The 22,805-nt window shown below is 37.1% G+C and overlaps 1 non-coding gene across 1 annotated transcript; it reads left to right on the forward strand.

Annotated features, from left to right (window-relative positions):
- Positions 1 to 1,127: 1,127 nt before the first annotated feature.
- Positions 1,128 to 1,234, forward strand: LOC118987854 (U6 spliceosomal RNA). Its single transcript, XR_005066657.1, has one exon. It is a non-coding gene; the product is annotated as a U6 spliceosomal RNA (small nuclear RNA).
- Positions 1,235 to 22,805: the final 21,571 nt, after the last annotated feature.

A 22,805-nucleotide genomic window follows, 5' to 3' on the forward strand; every position in this document is an offset into this window, starting at 1 on the left:
GTATATCTTTTTCACTATTTTACTTTTAACTTTTTCTAATTATATATTTTATGTGGTTTTCTTATATGCAGCATGTAGTTGGGACTTGCTTTTTATTGTATATAATATAAGAGGTTCTGTCTTTTAATTGGAATACTTTATTTTGATTATTGAGAATGATTCATTTAAATCTACCATTTTGCTCTATTTCCTGTGTGTATCCATTTGTTCTTCTCTTCCTACTTTATTTTAGACAAATTAAATATTCTTTTTTTATAATTTTTTAAAAATTTATTTAATTATTTTTCAAGTACAGTTTTCTGTCTATTACTCCCATCCCATCCCACCCCCCTGTGCTACCCCTCCCTCCCATTTCCACCCTTCTCAGTTGTTGTCCATGTATCCTTTATATATGTTCCTCTAAATCCCTCCCCTATTTCCCCTGAAATTCCCTCCCCTCTTCCCTCTGGTCACTGTCAGCCTGTTCTCTATTTCAGTGTCTTTGGTTATATTTTGTTGCTTGTCTGTTTTGTTGTTTAGTTTCCTGTTAAAGGTGAGATCATATGGTATTTGTCCTTCAATATCTGGCTTATTTCACTCAGCATGATGCTTTCCAGTTCCATCCATGCTGTTGAAAAAGAGCTCCTTCTTTCTTTCTGCTGCATAGAATTCCGTTGTGTATATGTACCATAGTTTTTTAATCCATTCATTTACTGACGGGCACCTAGGTTGCTTCCAACTCTTGGCTATTGTAAATTGTGCTGCTATGAACTTTGGGGTGCATATGTTCTTTGAGATTGGTGTTTTAGGGCTCTTAGGATACAATCCTAGCAGTGGAATTGCTGGGTCAAAAGGCAGGTCCAATTTTAGTTTTCTGAGAAAATTCCACACTGTTTTCCACAATGGTTGTACCAGTCTGCAATCCCACCAACATTCTTAAATCCAATTTTATCTCCATTGTTGGTTTATTGTATTGTTTTTAATGATTGTTTTAGAATTTATGTACATCTTTAACTTATCACACTTTACCTTTAAATGATATTACCTTATGTTTAATATAGGAACCTCTCATAATTGTATATTTGCATTTATCTCTTCCTAGGCTTTGTGTTATATTCACAAGAAAAAAAGAGAGAATAACAGCTCCTGTGCTTGCTTCAACTGCACATACACTAAAACTGGAAGCATGCAGAGAAGGTTAGCTTGGCCCCTGTTCAAGGATGACACGCAACTTCATGAAGCAGTCCATATTTTTGAAGTGAGCAAATAAACTTGCCTTTTGCTTCTAAAAAAATGTAGCCCTTGACATCAAGGGACTAATCTGGTGCTCATAACTAAGACTTGATGCTATTAGAAACTGAATAATGATATATTATGTTTTCTATTCAATATAACAATGTGTCAGAATGTCTATATAAGGTTACTCTGAGACCAAGATGAAATGAGATAAAAACCTGGTCAATGGGAAATTTGAAAAATATTAAATATCCCTCATTCTCACTAAGCGAATTTACCAGTTATAGCTTTATTCTTACACTTTTCTGTCCTCCTATATTCTCTGTCTTCTTTTAGAAAAGACTTACCGACATGCCCTATCACACAGTTGCCCTGTTTCTGACAGCACGCAATCAAGAATGAACCCCTACTTCTTTAGTACCTACTCCAAATCACCCATCCAGAGCCTAAACGCTATAGTAGGTTTTTTTTTAATATCCCATTACTAAGGCACTTGCTGGTTCCCAAAGCTGTGCTCCAATCATTGCAAAAAGTAATAAATGCAAGGTGTTTACTGCAAGTTCTCTCTTGGTGGTCATTGGTTGAAGAGAATTGACATTTTATATATTTTCTTATACATGTTATAAAACGAGATTACTGTGTGAGAATGTGGAATCAATAAAAATGCTTAAATGTTATCTTTGAGAATAAAAAGTCTAATCATTTGACCACCACTTTAATATTAGCTTGTAAAAACGAGAAGGTAAACCACCTATGACCTGTACTCCTTGATAAATAATCAATAAATGTATGTACTCAGTAATATCTCCAATATGCCCAAGCAATTCTTTTTGTAATAGAAAAAAGCTGGAAGAAGGATTTCATCAATATGGAAATGGATAAATAAATCACAACTTGTTCATATAGTGACCATTAGTGAAATACAGGTGCATGCATCAAAATGAACAAATTTCCTATTCAATAAGAGGAAAATTTACCAATATGATATAATTAAATATAAAGTTATTTATACAATGCTAAATAGAATGTGGTTGAGCATATGTAGATTTATTCAAAACTATAACCACAAAATTATAAACATAGTGTTCTGATAAGTGATTGACCCGTGGGTGAAAAGAGAAAAAAGCTGGAATCAGTGATAAATGCTCATCATAAAAAGGGCTCAAGTATATAATTATTTTGCCATTTCTTGACACCTAATTTGGGTTGCGAATGGATGAGTTCTTACATTTTTATCATGTACAAACTATGTATGGGGGTGTTTATATTATATACATTAATATTTTCTTATAATAAATTGCACTTGCATATGTTAATAATATAATCCTAATTTGAAAATAAGGTCAAAACGACTGTGTGATCTTTAAAGACCACGCTTGGGCATTTTCTAATTAGGCTGCCTGAGTGCATGAGGCTGTCTCCCTCTTCGGATGAATTCATACTTTGAACAATTGCTTGGAGTTGGCATAATTTAGAATTCTGTAAAACGTAACAAGGGTGATATTTTATTGTCTACTAAGGAGAAGATAACTCCAAAAGTTTAGCAAAAATCAGTTGTTTGTAATGTACTAATCTCACTTTATTATTCCTTTTCTTCACTAACTGTATAAAATCATAGTTCTCAGATCTCTAAACCAGCTTTGCATTCTGCCGATTCCCTCAGTAAGTAACTAAAATTTGGATACATGCATTTTCTTTGCTTGAGCATCATGTTTTCAACACTTTGAGAATTATAACTAACTCTTATAGAAGTCCTACTGAGATGTTACAGTCACTGGATTGGAAACAGCTCACGGACTGAGGAAATTGCAAGTACAACTTTGAAATCTCTGGCTGTCCCGATCAGTGAGTTCCTGCTGAGTTGTGACAGAATTGCCTTATTTTCAAGGCTTTGTATGTTAATGTCTAATGAACTAAGACATATTTATATTTCAAAAAGTATAAAATATAAAAACCAATTAGTGCCCTGACTGGTGTGGATCAGTAGATTGAGCACCAGACTGAGAAGCAAAGGGTTTGCCTGTTCAATTCTCAGTCAGGGCACATGCCCGGGTTGTGGGCTAGATCCCCAGTTGGGGGTCCAAAAAAGGCAACCACACATTGATGTTTCTCTCCCTCTCGTTCTCCCTTCCTTTCCTTCTGTCTAAAAATAAATAAATAAAATCTTTTAAAAACCTTAATCGTGATGACTGAAAGCTGGTGAAAGATAGTTAAGGCCTTTTTACTCTGTTTGTTGTTTTTCAGATAGGAGTCTGAAATATCAAGTCTGGCTTAATTTTTTGAGTTAACTTTTGGAATTCAGGGCAATTTGTGCCTCCAAATTCAGAGCCTTGTCCGTCTGATTCTGGTTGGACACCTGTCTTTTTAGTTCTGAAACGTGTATACTGTCTGGGATGCCGCTATTTCAACGCAAAGATCCGTAAAGGCTTAAAAAGATGAAATTAGATAGTAAACTTTGAGTGTAAGATAGTGTTTCCTCTGTTTAAGGAATTTCATGATTTCATGGCTTGGGGAACTTGGTATCAAAATGCGAGTTGGAGAGAAAATGTTTTATAACTAAAGAAAAAGTGAAATTATATATTTATATACAGACACATATATACACACACACATATATATATCAAGCCATGTAATATGATAAATAGAGACATTTATTTGTATCTTGTATCTTGAAGAAGGTACAAGAAACTGTACACAGGACAATGATGGCTTAGTCCTCTTCAAAGTAGGAACCTTGGGATTTCACACAGTTCTCCCAACCGCCATCAGCTGCCCTGTCATATTTTCCTGAATCTCACTGATGGTCTCAAAACACTTCATTTTCAAAGGTGATTTTAGTTTTGGGAAAAGCCAGAAGTCACAGGACACCAAATCTGGGCTGTAAGGGGGTTGAGTCACCTGGGTGATTTGATGACTCACCAAAAAACTCTGCACAAGTCATGATGCATCAGGATGAGTGTCATCCTGAAGAAGCTGCCAATCACCAGTTGCCCATAGCTGCAGCCTTCTGAATCTTCCAAGTAGTTCCATGGAAGAATGTTCAAGCTTAATACAAAATTTGATGCAGATTGGTTGCTCTATGCACTCAGTCATTTTGAATGTGTCAACCGCACAGTACATATAGTCACTCAATAACATCTACCCTTCCCCACTGATTAGTACAGTGAAGTTGTAATTGTTCACACATGCACATTCCAGTCTACTCTCCTTGGCTACCAGGTTATATTGATGTCATGCAAACCATTCTCGTTATATAACAGTGGTTGGACTTTTCCCGTACAGGCTTGTGTGTGTGTGTGTGTGTGTGTGTGTGTATTTAGGGTAAAAAATCATGCATTCTTAGAGGTCTGCCTACTCGAGTTTTATTTATTTATTTTTTGGTCTCTTGAACTCCACGGGAGTTGTTTTCATGTATTTCTGTACCTGTATTTTATTTCATCTATGGATAAAAATGTAAAATAGAAGTTGTAAGCTCTTTCTGCTTTTAGGCATTTTATCTGTAAAAGCAAAGAGTCTTCTTTCTTGCTGTGTTAATATTAGTGTGAAATCCTTTTCTAGTATAAAAAAAACAAATTAGATTATAGTTTTTTTTAACTTTAAAGCAGTTCCTTTTCTGACCAGCTAATAAAGAATAGATGTGTGTATGAGTCTGATCAAAGTGGTCATTTAAATCAAATGGGATCTAATTTGGGTGTACAGAAAAGACAAAGAAGCTAAATGAATACTTTAAATATACTAAGATTTTTCAGAAAAATGCCTTCTCTCAGAGGCTGCTAGCACAGTCACTACTTTGGAAAACTTTATGTAGAATATAATAAAATTATTTATTTTAAGTTTCAAGGATTGGGTTTGTTTTTCCTTAGAAAAACTAGTTAATACAAAAGCTCTTGAGTTTTTGATGCCATCAGGATGGCAAACTAAGAAGTCCCTCGGCGTTTCGTTGCTCCCAGAAATTCTCCTTCAACAACAGAGAGCAAACAGGAGAATCTCCTGCTGGCGTTTAGGTTGGGAGCCATGTGGCAAAGACTTGAGGACAATGTCTAGGATCTAAGAGTGACCCCCAATTCACCAGCCAGAAAGTAAAGGGGAACTTAGTCCTTAAGTGACAAGGTTATTATACTAACAGATGACATGAGTTTAGAAGGCCCCAAGATTCAGTTAAGATTCTAGTGTTAGCCAACCAGACACCTTGATTTCAGCCTGCGCACACTGAGCAGAGAACTAAGTAAGCCTTGCCTGGACTCCTGAGCCATGGAAACTGAGATGCTGCATCTGTGTTATTTGAAGTCAGAAAGGGGGTGGTAGTTTATTATGCAGCAATAGAATACATACAATATTGACACTGTATCTTTTTCTATTTATAAATAAATATGTGGAACATATGGTACATACTTGTGAGCTATACTGGTCTTATGCATAGCTCATATATAGTTTTCATTCTCTCAATTTTCTATATGTCTGTAGAAAACATTCTTTCAGTTACAGCTGTAATTAATACAGACGATCAAGACTGGGGTAGAACCAATGATGTTAAAGAAATATAACCATGTATTGAAGGTTGTGTATGTAAATTTTAATCAATACTATAGTTTCTGGTTATCAAAAGAAAAAGAGCTAAAATGACTGATACTTGCCCTGGCTGGTGTAGCTCGGTGGATTGAGCACAGGCCTGCGAACCACATGATCTCGGTTTGATTCCCAGTCAGGGCACATGCCTGGGTTGCAGGCCAGTTCCCAGCAGGGAACTCATGAGAGGCAACCATACGTTGATATTTCTCTCCTTCTCTCCTTCCCTTCCCCTCTAAAGATAAATAAATAAAATCTTAAAATAAAAACTATTTAAAAGATTTGAAAAGACTAATACCTTAAACTTAAAATGTGTACTTGTACCAGAAGATGAAACAAAATATTAAAAGACCAACTTGCAGAAATATAGAAAGTGGTAGAACTTTGGAGGGAAAGTGAACATTTGAGGGAAATTTCTTGCCTTTTATTTATTTATTTATTATTTTAAAAATATTTTATTTATTTATTTTTTTTAGAGAGGGGAAAGGAGGGAGAAAGAAAGGGAGAGAAACATAAATGTGTAGTTGCCTCTCAGTTCCCCAATTGGGCACCTGACCTGCAACTCAGGTGTGCGCCCTGACTGGGAATAAAACCAGCGACACTTTGTTCTCAGGCCGGCACTCAGTCCACTGAGCCACACCAGTCACAGTGGCCCTTTGGTTTTAAATACCTGAAGATAACAAATCTGCAAAGAAGCAATGAAATGTGCTAAAATTTTGACAAAACTTGGTTCTGTTTCAATTGGATTATACAAAATAAAAATAAATTTTATGAGTTCTTTACTGTCAATTTTTATATTACCTCAAGACAAGAATTTTGTTTTCTCTTTGTTAAAATGACATGTTGGTTTTGGAGCGTGCAGTTTGCTCTTAAGGGAAGTTGGAATGTAATCTGCACAGTTATCATAACTTTCTTGTAACAATAACTCTATGTGCTTTTATGCTGAATTTGTATTATCTGTAATTATTTTTAAAGCATATGTTAGAATTTCCTCACTCCTTAAACAGTTAAAAAGAAATCCTTACAATCATGTTACTTCTGCTGTACTTTTAAAGAAACCATGTCATCTCAAGTAAGAGCTTGCCTGATAAAACAGAATAAGAATAAATTATGTGGGATTAATTAAACTGGTAAAACAATGTGTGTTTTTAAAAAATATATATTATGCTTAGATTTTTTGAAAATCTAATAGCAGCTAAATGAATAAAAAGACTTTTTTTTCTTGCTCCATACCTAACTCCCATTTTAGAAGACTATGGTTTTGCAAACCATAACAAAACATTTTAAAAAAACCAATATCTTGTTTTCACCAAATCCTCAAAATTGAGAAAGAAATACTTTTACCTAGTCTCTTTACTTTTAATGGCTGTAGAGATATTTACATATGTTCAGTAAGAAGTTGTCCTCCTTTGAATTAGGAAATAATTGGATACATTGATTGTATAGCAGGGGCCCTACTTGGAGTTTCATATTTGAGAATAAATTTTATTAACAGAGATCGACAAGCCTACCATTAAATGTTGCACTTTGGGTGTAGAAGCAATGTCTGCCAAGCCTTTCCAGGACTGTGGCCTGTTACTTGTTCTTGGACTTGTCAGGTCCCTGCTGGTAGATTAGGAAAATTAGCAGATTTGGCAAAGACCTCTGATGTGGACACTGGCCCACAGTTTCCAAAGCATTATGAATGAGACAAGACAAATTCACACAGTCCTGTGGAGAAAAGGGGACTGCAACACCATTCTCTTATGGGGAGAGTGCCTTGACCCTTACCTTGACAAGCTTTTATTGGGTTCAATTTGCACAGGAATACAGGGTATATGGGTAAAGCTCACCAATCATTGTCAGGCAGAAATTATTAAACAACAAATAACATTCAAGAACCCTGAGGGTTTATTCTGAGTCAGGGTCAGATAAAGGGCCATAAAACTTTGTGGAACAAACTCATTTCACATTTGAACCCTTATCATTTAAATTAAGTGTATTAGCAAATTAGGTTTCACAGGATTTTATGTATTCTTTGTTAGGCCTGATCACCCTGGGGAACCCGCCCTTTCCAGCACAGGCCTGCAGCCACCTCTGGCACTGTTTCAGGCTGACATCAGGTAGGGGAAGTAAGGCAGCCAAGGGATTAGGAGACTTCTCCCAGACAGAGTGATGACTTAGGCTATGTCAAAGTCATGAGGGTTCATCACCCTCTTTTTCTATAGCCCCCCAAGTCCTTCCCTGAAGGCCCCTTCATGGCCATGCCTATCTTAAAGTGGTCCCACTTTTGAGGAATCTTACCCGTCATTGGTTAACTAGTCATCTGCCTGGGGCCAAGCAGGGTGAAGAGAAAGGGGGCAGAGGTGGTGCCCCTATAAGGAAAATAAGATTTGTCTCCGAAGTGGCTTATGTTCCCAAGGTCCTTTACTCAGCCTTAGCCTCAGGGGTTACAGCTTCTGAAACCAGGCAGGGAGGTTCCCATCAGACCTCAAATGAAATGAATGTAACAAAATTAGTAGGTATAAAAGAATTTTTTGGTTTTGCCATATATATTGGGTTGGACAAAAAGTTCGTTTTGTTTTTTTTTTTTCTGCAAAATAGCTCTTGTAGTAGCACTTTGTTGTTTTTAACTACATTTGAAACAACTTCATTAAGTTGCATTGTGACAGTTGTCATATCAGTGTGCCTTTAAAAAAATCAAAACTGGTGAATTTTTGTGTAGCCATTTTGTTAAATACACATTTTTAGCATATTATGCTTTACCATTTCAATAAAGGTGAAAATGCAACTGAAACAAAAAATAAAGATTTGTGCAATGTATAGAAAATGTGCTGTGATTGATCCAATGTACCAAAAGTTCTTTGCGAAGTTTTGTGCTGGAGATTTCTCACTGGATGATGCTCCACTGTCCAGTAGTCCAGTTGAAATTGATAGTGATCAAATCAAGACATTAATTGAGAAAAATCAATGTTCTATCAAGTGGGAAATAGCCAACATATTCAAAATATCCAAGTCAAGCCAACATATCCAAATATCCAAGGCTGGGACACCTTGCTTCTATTGATGAAAATGAAAAATGTGTCTTTTATTTTAGGGGAAGAACTAAATGCACATTTCACCTAATCCAATATTTAATTAACACTACAGGCAAGTATGTGTTAGCCTTTTCTGAGACTGTTTTGCTTACTGGCACTTAAATAGTTTACTGTTTAATTCAAGAAAAGCCGGAAGATCTTTAGTAGTTCAATGCTTAATAGGATTGAAAGGTAAATTTGCACACCTATCAGTTCTTCTGCAAAAAGATACTACAGAAGATTTGCCATAGTTGTTAAAAGAATTCTACCCTGTAAGCCATTAAGGTAATGTGGCATGGAATAGTAGAAAATAAAGTAAAGGGAAATTTGAAATATCTGGTAATGTCTACCAAGTCGTAAATGTGTTTTCTATATGGTTCAGTGTTAGGCAGTTTAGATGCTATATAAATCCTCAGTATGCTTTGTGAAAGTGAGTCTCATTCCCCTTTCACAAATGTTAAACTGAAGTTGTTTAAGTTTCAGGAACTTTCCAAAAACCATACAGCTAATTGAGTTGCAAAGCCAGTCATCAAAGCCATGTCATGTTTGAATAGTCAAGGGTCCTTCCCTTCAACAGTTACTGTAACTAAATTATCCATTTCTAGAGAAAATACGTCATATAAATTACTAGTTAACCAGTTTTTCTTTTCCTTCTGTTTTGACTTATGTACATTTTAATTATATTTTATTGATTATGCTATTACAGTTGTCCAAATTTTTTCCCTTGCCCACCTCCACTGAGCACACCCCAACTCTCTCAGGCAATTTCCACATCACTGTTCATATCCATGGGACATGCTATAGGTTCTTTGGTTGCTCTATTTCCTATACTGTACTTTACAGCCCCATGGCTCTTCTGTAACTTTCCTATTTGTAATTCTTAATCCCCTTACCTATTCACCCATTCTCCCATGCCCCTTCCCATCTGGTAACCAGAAAAACCGTCTCCACATCCATGATTCTGTCTATGTTCTTGTTTGTTTAGTTTGTTTTCTAGATTCAATTGTTGATAGATATGTATTTTTTGCCATTTTACTGTTCATAGTTTTGATTATCTTCTTTTTCTTAGATAAGTTCCTTTAACATTTCATATAACAATGATTTGGTGGTGATGAACTCATTTAATTTTTTCTTGTCTAGGAATCTCTTTGTCCTTGAGTTCTAAATGATGTGTTTGCTGAGTAGAGTAATCTTGGCTATAGATCCTTGCCTTTCATGATTTTGAGTATCTCTTGCCAGTCCCTTTTAGCCTGCAGTTTCTTTCAAGAAATCAGGTGATAGTCTTATGGACTCCCCTGTAGTCCATAACTACCTGTTATGGACAGACAAACAGATAACTACCTGTTTTCTCTTATTGCTTTTGAGATTTTTCTTTATGCTATTACCCCATGTCTTGTCTTGGTAGTGTGGTCTAATGTAGCAGGGTCCTGTAGGGGCCTGTAGAGTCCTGTGGCATAGACTCCCCTATCACCCAACTGGTACTGGAAGTGCACCCTTTGTGTGGGCTGAGTACACACTCTACTTGTAGTTGAGCCTTGATTGCTGTTGGCAGATCAATGGGAGGGATTTATCCAGGCCACTCAGCTGCAAGGACTGGCTGTGACCACTGACCAACAACTTCCACCCTCCATGGAAGATCAGCTGTACAAGGGCAGAGTGGTGGTGCTCTGATGTGGTCTGTAGCTGTCTACTGGGTGGACAGAGATCTTGGGTTCCTGGGTGGTTACAGACCAAGGTCAGCCTTCACCTGTGTTTTGCCTGGAGCCATCCTCCTGAAGTATAAAGCAACCTGCAAATGGCTGCTACTTGTGCTGGGCTTAGAGATTCCCAGGCAAATTCAAGCTGTGAATCTAGGCTGGCTGCTGCTGGTGCCAGGCCTGAAGCCACTTGGCAAGAGGTATGGGGGTTGGGGGCTCACTGAGGTCAGCTGTTGCTTGTTTCAGAGGATTTAGGAAGCTGTGAAGCATGAGCAAAAAACCAGCCACTTCTATGGAAAAGTTAACAGCTTGGGTAGGCTCATAAGTTGGATTGGACAGAGTCTCAGGGGATCTCCAGGGTGGGGCAAAGAGTGTTTGCCAGGTTGATGGAGTCTCAGATATGGCACTTCTCTGCCAGTTCTGTGGCTCTGGGGATGGGTTATAAAACAGGACAATGTCCTTTGCTCACTGTTTTGTCTGGGAGAAAGCTATCCCCAGCTGTTGCTTTGATGCCATAATCTTCAATTTCTACCTGTATGCCACTGGTAACTTTCAAGTTGCTACCCCAGGGCTGGAGCTCAGAAGAAATGAGTAAATCCATGTTTGGGTTCTTTGAAGAGGAACTGTTTGGGATTTCAGAAGTTTCCTCCACCAACTCATCCCCACTGCAGCTAGGAGTTTGGGGGATTTATCTTCTTGGGACTGGAATTCTGGGCTGGGGAACTTCATGTGGAGCTGGGACACCTTGTTTCCAAGATATCCCTTCCAAATTTTTATCTACCACATGTGGATATGAGATCAGCCTGTTCCATGTCTCCACTCCTCCTACCAGCCCGGATGGACTGGTGGTCTCTTTAATTCTGTAGTTGTCAGATTCACATTCAACTTAATTTCTGACAGCTCTGAGTGATGGTTCTATAATTTAATTGTAATTTTGATGTGGTTGCATGACAGGCAAGCTGTGTTTACCTATCCTGTCATTTTGACTGAAAGACCTCCAATGTATACACATTGTTAAAAATTAAGAGGTAGACTTTAAAGAGGAAACAGACACCAAAATTAGATAAAAAGCGTTCTCTCCTCTGGAACTGCCGTCTGGCAAACATTTGAGGAATCTGTTGATTACCTTGTGTTGATTACCTTACATTTTAACATTTATATCAAGCATTTTTTCTGACCACAATGGTTTGAAACTAGGTCTTAAGTACGTGAGGAAAACTAGAAATTTTACAAATATATAGAGATTAAACAACATGATTTTGAACCACCAATAGGTCAAAAAAGAAATCAAAAGAAAATTCAAAAAATGTTTTGAGATAAAGAAAAATAGAAATGTAACATGCCAAAATTATGGTATCCATCAAAAGTAGTCTTAAAAGGGAAATTCACAATGATAAGTGCCTATCTCAGGAAACTAGAAAAGGCTCAAATAAAGAACCTAGTTTAATACCTCTAGGAACTAGAAAAATAAAAACAAATGAATCCCAGAGTTAGTAAAAGAAAGAAAATACAAAACTTAAAAGAGAAAAAATAAAATAGAAACTAAAAAGACAATAGAAAATATCAATAAAACTAAGATCTGGTTCTTTGAAAAGATAAACAAAATTGGCAATCGATTAGTTAATTTCACCAAAACAAACAAACAAACAAAAAAAAATGACTCAGATATAATCAGTAATAAAAGAGGAGCTATTGTAATTGATACAACAGAAATACAAAGAACCGTAAAAGACTACTTTGAGTGATTATACACCACCACGTTGGACAACCTAGAAGAAATTGATAAATGTCTAGAAACAAGCACTGAATCGTGATGAAAGAGAGTATCTGCACAATTGATTACTGGTCAGGAGATGGAATCAGTAGCCAAAAACCTCCCTACAAAACAAAAGTCTGGGACCAGATGTCTTCACTGGAGAATTCTACCAACCATTCAAAAAAAACTAATTCCAATCCTTCTCAAACTCTTTTGAAAAACTAGGAGATAAGTCTTCCAAGCTTATTTTATGAGGCTAGAATTACCTTGATGTCAAAACCAGATGAGGATAACATAAGAAAATTGTAGACCAATAACCCTATTTAACATTGATGTAAAAATCCTCAACAAAATATTTGTGAACTAATTTCAACAATATGTTAAAAGGATCGTGTGGGATTTATTCCAGTGAGGCAAAAATGGTTCAGTTTAGCAAATCCGTCAGCATGATCCACCACATTAACAAAATGACAGAAAAAAGCTGTATGATCATCTCAACATATGCAGAAAAAAGCATTTGACAAAATTCAACATTCATTTATGATAAAAAATTGCCAAGGAATCAGGTTAGGAGAAAACATATCTTGACACAACAAAGGCTGTATAAGGCTTTACTACTTTTTATGTTCACTAAAAAAAGTAAGAGTATCAATTTGCTTGTTTTTGAGGAAATCATGAGCCACTGATTGTGTCTTCTGAGGGAGTTAGACTGTTCACACTTGAAAGTCAAGGGTCTCTTACGCTGCCACTTCCTGAAATCTGCCCATTGTGGGACATCTTCTTTCATAAAAGAATAATTTCAAATTATTCTCTGCCTTCTTGTCTCAATACACAATTCCACTACACAAGATCCCCTATAGTGACACACCATCTACACTGGACTTCATAAGCACTTGTTTATTCCAGCTGTTTAACTTCCTTTTAATTACCACTTTTAAGTGCATGCTTGTGTTTTATTAGAACAAGAAGAACATAATACACACCTCATATAGCCTCATAGTTTTGTTTTGGGATTTTTTTTATATTGCCTCAATAACCTGTCTAAGGCATTCTAATATTTTTATAAGAAGCCAATATTTTAGAATAACAAGATAAAGATAAATCAATTAATCAGTGAATTTCTGTTCTCTTTAAATAAAGTCAAATCAGTTATCTTTCCTATGTCTCTCTTCAGTTAGCTTGCCATACTGATTATTCTCTCCTTTAATAAAATCTCCACTACTCGTACTTTATTTTTTGTCAGCCTTTGCAAATGCTGACACTTTATGTTTTTTACATATCTTTTTTGCAAGTCTCAGCTCAAATCTCAAAACATTTGTGATGTGTTCTTACAATGTAAGTCACATAGAACTGGCCTTCCCTAATTGTAATTATTACTACACTTGATGTTTTCACTCTTTTAATTAATTTGATTTTTCATTAGATTAGAGCTTGGTGAGGGCAATGCCTATGTCTACCTCCAGGCCACTCAGCAGGAATCTGATATGTACGTGCTGAACAAAATTGCCTATCCCAGGATAAATGTTTTGGTAGGGTCTATGTTCCGTTCTTTACTAAGCCATTTGTTTCTTTCTGTCAAATTCTACCCAGATGGGATACAGTTTTGCAATAAATTATTGTGGTCTTTTCATTTTTCTTGCAGAGACCATGTGTGTAGTAATAGGCCCCTGAACAAGTTTCTCCTCATCGTATCTCTAGAATTAATTCAAGGCCTGGCAAACACGGTGGAATACTACTCAGCCATAAAAATACCACAAAAATGAAGAAAACTTTTTGAAGAAGAGTATTATACAAATGAAGAAAAATTTTACCCTTTGCTATAGCATGGATAGACCTGGAGAGTGTACTACTACTAAGTGAAATAAGCCAGGCAGAGCAAGAGTAATACCACATGATTTCCCTCATATGTGGAATCTAATCAACCAGCTAAGAAGCAAAGCAGAGACAGACTCATAGAGAGCAGGATGATAGCTATGGCTCTAGGGGGGGAAGTTAGGGGGTTGAGGGATCAAGTAAAAAGGCAAAAGAATCATGGACATGGACAACAGTGTGGTGACTGTGGGGCGCTGGGTGTAAGAGGGCTAAATGGCAAAGGAAAAAATACAATAAAAAGTTGTTGATAAAAAAATAAAATAAAAGCTATTAAAATATACAAGTGTTTAATTAGTTGAATGGCATATGTTATCTCATAAATTGTGTTTCTTCCATTCATTAAGAGTGTTTTAGCCTTATGTCATCTTAGGTCATAAAATAGTTGATGTGGTAGCATGAACAAATGTGAGGGTGACTTTCTTGCAAGTCCCCCCATGTGCCATGAATGACAGTAAACATGACTGAGACATGATGTGATCTACTTGGGGAGGAGAGTTGGCCAGTTTCTCAGGGGAAAAAGGCCTTGAGCCCCTTGCTCCAAGGGCTTTTATTGGGTTGTAATACACAGGAATACAGGGCGGCAAGGATCAAACAGTAGGTAACATTTCAAAGAAATCTGAGGGCTTAGTCTGAATCAGAATCTGTCAGGAACAGAGTTTTAGGCTTTCCTACTCAAACCCTTAACATATGAATAAAAGCACTCTTATCAGAGCAGATTTCACAGGTTTATCAGGAAGTCTTTGTGATGCCAGATTTTTCCCCAGGACATGCTCTAGCAAGGCAAGGAGCTGCACCCCTCCCCAACAGGTATTCAGGCTTAAGGGGATTAGAGCCAGGAAGCACTTCTCCTAGAGAACATGGGGACTCAGGCTTTGTCAAAGCTGGGGGACAAGAGTCCATTGCTCCCTCTTTGTTGCAGTCCTCCCCTCCCCCGAGTCCTTCCATGATGACCTCCCAAGTGATCATGTCTGGCTTCGGTTACCCCTCCTCTGAGGGGTCTTACCCATCCGACCATGCTTTGGGGAGAGGGAGGAAACTGAGGCAGCATTTGCTACCAGAGACAAGCTTTGTCTCCTGCTTCTCAAATTCCAGCAGTCACTCCTTCATCCTTAGCCATAGTGGGTAGAGAGTTACAATTCCTAAAACCAGGCAGAGCAGTCCACAACAAACAAAAGTTTTGGAGTTCCTGAGTTTGTTATTCCAGTTCCATCATTTACCAACTGTGTGACTCTGGGAAAGTTACTATAAAACATTCTGATTTTTAGTTCTCTCATATGCTAAATGGAAATATCAATAGTAGTTATTCCATAAAATCACCACAGGAATTGAGCAAAAACACATAAAAAGCTTGAGACAGTGCTTGGCACATCAAAATTCTATTTAAAATGTTTTCGTTATTATTTTTACTATCAGAAACAACCCTGTGAAATTCATTGTTTAATTACTTGAAGACTAGTGTTTATTGCATTTTTCATTAAATTACTCAAATTTCTTGGAGGAGAAATTTCCCTCTGGTATCTGTTCTAGAAATAGTGTTGCTTCTGCTGAGAAAGAGGTTATTTGTAATTGATCATGTTCTCATCTTTTCATTATTGCTTGAGTGTTCAAAGCTGAATCTGCAGTGCACTTGTCGCAAATTAATAAAAAAATACAATATGCAATGTATATACTGACTTACATTGGCCTTGCTTATATTTTACTTTTAAACCGTATTTTTGGTACCTGGAATTGATTTAGGGCACTAATGTTTTACATCATATAGTCAATAAGTAAAATATGAGAAAATACAGTGACCCTAATTTTTTCTATAATTTTTGTTGTTTCTTAACTGTCCAGTATAGTTTTCACATCTATCCAACAAATAGAATAAAATCTTCCAAATAGAAAATAGAATAAATTTTGTGTAATATGCTATTTGCATATTGTATTATTTATTCTTAGAGGACATTATCACATGGTAAATCAGAATGTAATTATTGTAGTTATATTTACATGCTGCCATGAAATCTTTTTTACAGAACAGACTCGAGGGGGTGAACAATATACTATTACCAAAAGGGTTCCCCTTTTTCTCCAGGGGTTCCCCCATACTAAGTTCACTTTGCCTGCCACCAGAGAAAAGACGTCTCTCAATGCCAGAGACTGGTGAAAAGGAAATGAATTACCTATTTAAAAGTTATACAGACTTAGAGTAATGACTTAATGTCTTCGTTAAAACACTAACGTCCTTTAGAATACCCACAAATGCACACAGTCCTTACTTCTCCCTCTTTGCCCAGTTTGGGGCGCTGTATTTCAGGAAAAGAAGTAGAAGTCCATGGTTCAGGCAGCCCCTCAGTTCTGGCACCGTCTGCTGTGTTGCTGCCACAATCTCAAATTAATCCAAAGCCATGTGGCATCTTTTCATGGTCCACCTGCAAGAGTCCTTTTACCCCTTTTCTTCCAGGCAAAGCCTCTCTTGCTTTCTAAGCTATGTGGCAAAAGGGAGCACCCCAAAGCCGTGTGGTCCCAACTCTCGCCCAAGCCATGTGGTGATTCCTCACTCCCTCCAAAGCTGCATGGTCCTGACCACTGGTATGGCTGCCACACCTGAGTTTAGATTCCCATGCTGATCTTCCTCTGTAGCCCCATTTCTCACTCCTCCCGCCATCAGTTACACCTGACATCATTCCGGTATTCATCCAGTTTTCCTGGGCTGCCATAGTAACTCTGGGCAGACATGGTCCCATGGCATGGAGCCCACCATCTCCAGGCTTTTACACTGGTGCTGTAACCAGGGGGAGTTGCTTCCTGGGTTGTATTCTGGGTTGAAGTCACTCTCATCTCCCTGGCTCAAAGCATGGCCACAGCTATTTAACATATTTATGTCACAAGTTAAAGGTTATAGAGATGTTAAATGACCATGCCAGAGGTCAGCTACAAAGCTGTTGCTGTACAGAATAGCTCTCAATGGCCCTGCTCCACAGGTCCCATTCCCCAGCTCAGACTGGTAGGGGTGAAGACATCACATATATATTTTTCTGTAATATTTCCTGGACACCCAGATTTCTGGACCCTATTACATATCCCTATTTGGGGCCCCCCTCTTGGCTGCACCTTGTTATATTTTTATGATGATATTGTGTCTTTATAATACATATATAAGGAACCATATATTTTGTAGAAGATGGCTTTTGTAAACATTACTAACTTGAAGTGGGTTATATTAAGAAAAAATCAAACCTAAGCAAGTAAGATACAAAAGAGACAAACTAAAACTACTGGCTATTCCAAAGTTACAGTGAAAACTTTAATATATGATTCAAAATTGCTCTAATATCAGGCACATTAATGGACCCTGGATATGCTGTTAAAACTAGCATTTTGTAAAAACTATAACAATTGCTCTTTTCTTGGTTGTTCAAATTAACCATTGCTTAACTTTATTAAACAATTTCTAATTGACAATGATTTAAAAATATGTTGACAGTATTCTGATATAGTTTCTTACATGGGAAACATTGTGGTGCTTATGTATTCTGAATTTGAAATACCATTTCACTTTAATTAGAATAAAAAATTTAGCTTCTAACCCTAATTGGTGTGGCTTGGTGGATCGGAGCATTGCTCAGTACACCAAAAGACTGAGGTTCGATTTCCAGTCAGGGTACATAGGTTGTGGGTTTCTGGGTCCTGGTCAATGTTTCTCTCTCTTTCTCTTTCTCCCCTGCCCCGTCCCTTCCTCAAATCAACAAATGAATCTTTGGATGAGGAAAAAAATAGCTTCTTAAGAGATATATAATTCTGATTTTTTTCTATTCCATAATGTGACTCTAGAGTTGGCTTTCAGTATTATTTCCCATCTTTATACTATCCTTTTATGATCAAATATTGCTGTACCATTATACTTTTAAATACATCCTAGAGAAAATGTTATATCAAATTGATATTAACAAGTTTAAAGTAAATTTACTCAAGAGATCCTAGAATTTTTTTAGAGTGTTTTAGCAAGTAAGGATTATGAACTTTATTCTCCTTCACTCCTATCAAAAAGGCCTCACACAAATGCCCACAGGCAATAGTAAAAATAACACCTTTAATGACTAGGCAGTTAGAACTCAAGAAAACTGCCTAAGGGATTAGCTTTGTGAATCTCTTTTCTCCACCCCCCCCCCACCTGAAACCTTTTAAGAAAACATTCTTGAAATTGTTGTATAAATAATCTCCCTAGGGCTGTGCCTTCCTATATCTTCTGGAGACTAATTTAACAGGAAGACCAAAGACCAAAGAAAAATAAACATTTGTACTCCCCTTTGCTAAAATAAACCACGGGAATAGAGAGCAATAGGTCCCATCTCTAATTTAATTCTGACTGATGGATGCTGTGGTTTTGTTGGCAGAGACTGCAGGACTTGCTCAAAGTCATAAAGCTAGTTATCGGCATGGATTTAATCACAAGAATTTGATATTCTATCAAGTCAGTCTCTACCAAGTTGCTTTTCTCTGAACTAGGTGATGGTGGTTGTCCTGAAAGGAGTGAGGCAAATAGTCCAATTAGACAACTTCATGGAATTTCTCAACACTTGGATTTTGTACTTTTGACAATGACAAATTAGTGACAGACCCTAAGCAGCCAAATGACAGAAACACACTTACATTCTAAAGGGGTTGCATTGATGAGAAGAAGGATGGAGGGAAAGAGATCTATAAAGTGCTGTTCCCGCAGGCCAAGTTTGCAGGTCAAATCTCTGATTGGGGGATGTACAGGAAGCAACCGATGAATGTATAAACAAGTGGAACAACAACAAATTGATGTTCCTCTCCTTCTGTCTCCTTTCCCTTATCTCTCTCTAAAAATCAATACGTGAAAAATAATAGTAAAACAAAATGAAGACGCTGTTATGAGGGTCCAGCCCCGAGTGGGGATGGAGGAGCTTCACCAACCATAGAAAAGCTGGGGGGCAGTCCGAATAAGAAAGATGAAATAAACATGTAGGGGACAAAAGCCATGGATTTGGGGATTGAACCTGAGGAGGAGGAAGACCTTCAGGTTGAAACATATAGTTTTCTAAGACATTTGAAACGAGCTAACCATAGAAGCGACCAACGAGGTCTCGGCATGCCCCTCGGCTTGTCTAAACGTGCAGAGGCTTCTGTGTGTCTCCAGGTCTGCGACTGCCAGCTCCCCCAGACTGAACCGCAGGGGGCCTCTCCTTTCTCTTAGAGCATTTCAGAAACGTGTACTTGCAATTTATTCCCTCTGCATCATTGAGATAGAAATCATTTTTAAAAGCCTCTCATCAGTTAGCTAACCTAAGGCTGTCCTTCTCACAGAACTTAGGACCTTCTCTTGGAAATTTAATCAAGAAACATAACATCCCTCTCAGTTTTTGTGGAAGGGTAGGAGTCCAACTCCAATTTGCAAAGCTAACTTGTAATAAGGATATGAGAATTTTATTTTTCCTTTGGATACAGTGAAGTAAGCAAGACAGTGGTCTCTACAGTTGTATTCTTCTTTGTGTTGTTCGTTCACTCTAAGCTCCATCGGGACATTCAAGTCTTTGAACTTGTATTGCTTTTTACCTTAGGTAATGATGCATGAACTAACAATTCAGTAAAGATGTTTTCATCTGGTAAACTCGCTTAAGATTAAGCATTCTGCCCTGGTTGGCGTAGCTCAGTGGACTGAGCCTGGGCCTTCGAGCCACACGATCGCGGTTCCATTCCCAGTCAGGGCGCATGCCTGGGTTGCAGGCCATTTCCCTGCAGGGGACTCATGAGAGGCAACCGTACATTGATATTTCCTCCCTCTCTCCTTCTCTTTCCCTCTAAAGATAAGTAAATAAAATCTTAAAAAAAGATTAAGCATTCTATAAATTTTTGTCTTGTCAGCATTGCTTTCTAACCAGTTGGCTAGCATACATCTTTAAATTTTGAAGCATAAATTATATAAGTTTTCTGAGGCTGTTAGAACAAGTTACCAGAGATGGGATGGCTTAAAATAACAGAAGTTTATTGACTCAGGGGTCTGGAGACTTGAAGTGTGCGATTGCAGTGTCATCAGGGCTCTCTGACACGTGATGTTATTCGATGCTCCTTGGCTTGCAGATGTCACTCTGCTCTCTGTGTCCATCCCCACATGGGCATTTTCTCCTGTGTCCTGCCACGTCACCTTCCCTCTCTGAGTGTCTGCGTTCAAATTCCCTTCTTCCCATAAGGACACCGGTCATGTTGGACTAGAGGATCACTCTGTTCTGACGTGGCTTTTTCTTAAGTGACATGATCTGCAATGATTCTATTTCCAAATGAGGTCACATTCTGAGATGCTGGGGGTTAAGACTTCAACATGTCTTTTGGGGGCCAGAATTCAATCCTTAACAGAGATTAAAGGATAATACCATGCCTTCAAAGTCAAAGTACTAAATGAAGCTCTCAGAGTGCTTATACCTAATCACCTTCTTTTTATCTCGAATACTATAAAATTATGGAATTTGAATTAATCTAAGAAACTGGAAGCACAAATGCCAAGTCCTTTTATCATAAATACATCTCAAATATGACTATTTTTGGAAAAGTATGAGTTATTAGCTTCTTCTAGTTTCACTTTCACAATGTGATTGATGAATTTTAGCAAAAATTAAAATTAGAAAAGACATATTTGTGAAAATGCAAACTTCTGCAATGCAATTCAGAAACTACCACTTGGTGGCAAGATAATGCTACTGTTAATGTTCGTAGAAGTGATTTGATTTTTTGATTTATAAATCCCTGATACATTTAAAATAGGTTTATAAAGGGAATCAGGCTAAATAATTAATCTTTTTTAATTTAAAAGAGATTTTTAAAATAATTTGCATAATAAAAATGGCTCTGGTAAAATACACATGTAAAACCCAATTCAAACAATGAGTTAATTCTATTGACTATCATTAAAAATATGTCTAAAATGAAACATGAAAATGAATGAGAAAATAATTATTTCATGTACATATTTTTTTGTATGGTTCTGTAAAAATTCTAGACTGACCTGTGGTGACATAAATACTTTTTCAGTTTTAACCCATTTGGTTGAACATAACCATTCAATCCAATATTTATAATTGTCTCCTGATAGAATTTGAGAATGTCTCCCTTTACTTGACACTTTTTACAAGAATTAATGAAGCTTCTAGCAGAGCAAATAGATTCCCTACTTGCCTCATCAATGGGTGATATCACAGTGTTATACTTAGAAAATGTGTAGGATTTATTTAACAAACCTCATGCTCATTTTATAATATAGAAGAATAACTTTCTAAGGATTCTCCTTTTGAGGGGTAATACAGTAATAAGAAAAGCCTCTTTATATTTGTAAAGGACAACAAAAGAGACAACTAGAAACACATTTGTAGGAAAGAAATTATGGGGCTGTACAGAATACCAAAGATAGAATGATACTCTTGAGCATTCTTGAACAAAGGGGATTGCATATAGTTGGCTGTTTTGTTGCCAACCAATTGATCTTTTAATGCTTATTATAAATAGTCATTCTGGACATTAGTTGCAGAAAAGCAAGGAGTAGCTTCTCATTGACATAAGAGAGATAAGAGTTTGCACTATTGTAATGTAATGTTATTTTGAGGCATTGTATTATAGGAAACGGGCTTTGACACTACACACCTGGTTGGAGCCCTTTTCTGTCATTTCCTAGCTACACAGTCTAGAGCAAGTTACTTAATTTCATTTCACCTCAGTGTCTTCACTTGTAAAATGAATGTTACAACAGTACCTACCCCATAGTGTTGAAGTAATAATTAGGTAGAATTATCCACTTAACGTGTTTAGCATACTACCTCATATATTGCAAATATAAAACATTCCTTTTAAAATTATTTTTCCTAAGCATTCATAAGTACCTATTTTTTGTAAGATATTTGATGAACAGTGATTATCTTGGAAGAATCTCAGGCAAGGTGTTTTTACCAAGTTTCTGTTCCCAAGCCTGTCCACAACTTTCTGAAAATTTCAAGTAGGGAAAGATGATGGGTCACTTTGGTTGCTGACAGACAATCAATTTTTCTTTCTCTCTCTGACCTTTGGTTCTTGGCTTTGGCTGGCAATGGGAACTCAAAGGATGCCTGGCGGTGTAACATTTTCTGGGAAAGTGCAGAAGCACTGTAGTGTTAATGCTGACTGCAGTTCAGATGAGCTTTTCAGCTTCTGTGCCATGCTCTTTAATGAATATTGCCAGGGGCTGCCAACTTTTAAACTTTCTTTTCTCAATTTTTTCATCTCTTAACATATTGCAGGAGTTGACAGAGAGAGCTACCATGATGTCACTCAGGATACTGGAATACTCTGCAGCCTGGGTATTGCCATTGGCAGAATCTAAGCAATGTTGTATCTAAGCAATGAACTCAGAATGTACCACATCAACAGATCTTAGAAGAATTCTGCTTTCTTGTTAGTTTTACGGTTAGCCAGTTGTTAATTTAACAAAAACAATATGAGAATACATAAGTGAATTACCTTGGGAAATTAAGCTTAAATGTTAAGAAAGAATAATTTTGATATAAATATGTAGCATCTCAGGACTTCTTGATGTTGGTGAAATAAATAAGCTACTTCAAGAAATAATTTTTTTTGCAAACAATTTATATTAACAAAGGCTTTAGAGACTATGTC

The sequence above is a fragment of the Sturnira hondurensis genome, unplaced genomic scaffold (genome assembly GCF_014824575.4).
Source record: "Sturnira hondurensis isolate 20B ecotype Veracruz unplaced genomic scaffold, ASM1482457v3 Scaffold0005329, whole genome shotgun sequence".
NCBI lineage: Eukaryota > Metazoa > Chordata > Mammalia > Chiroptera > Phyllostomidae > Sturnira > Sturnira hondurensis.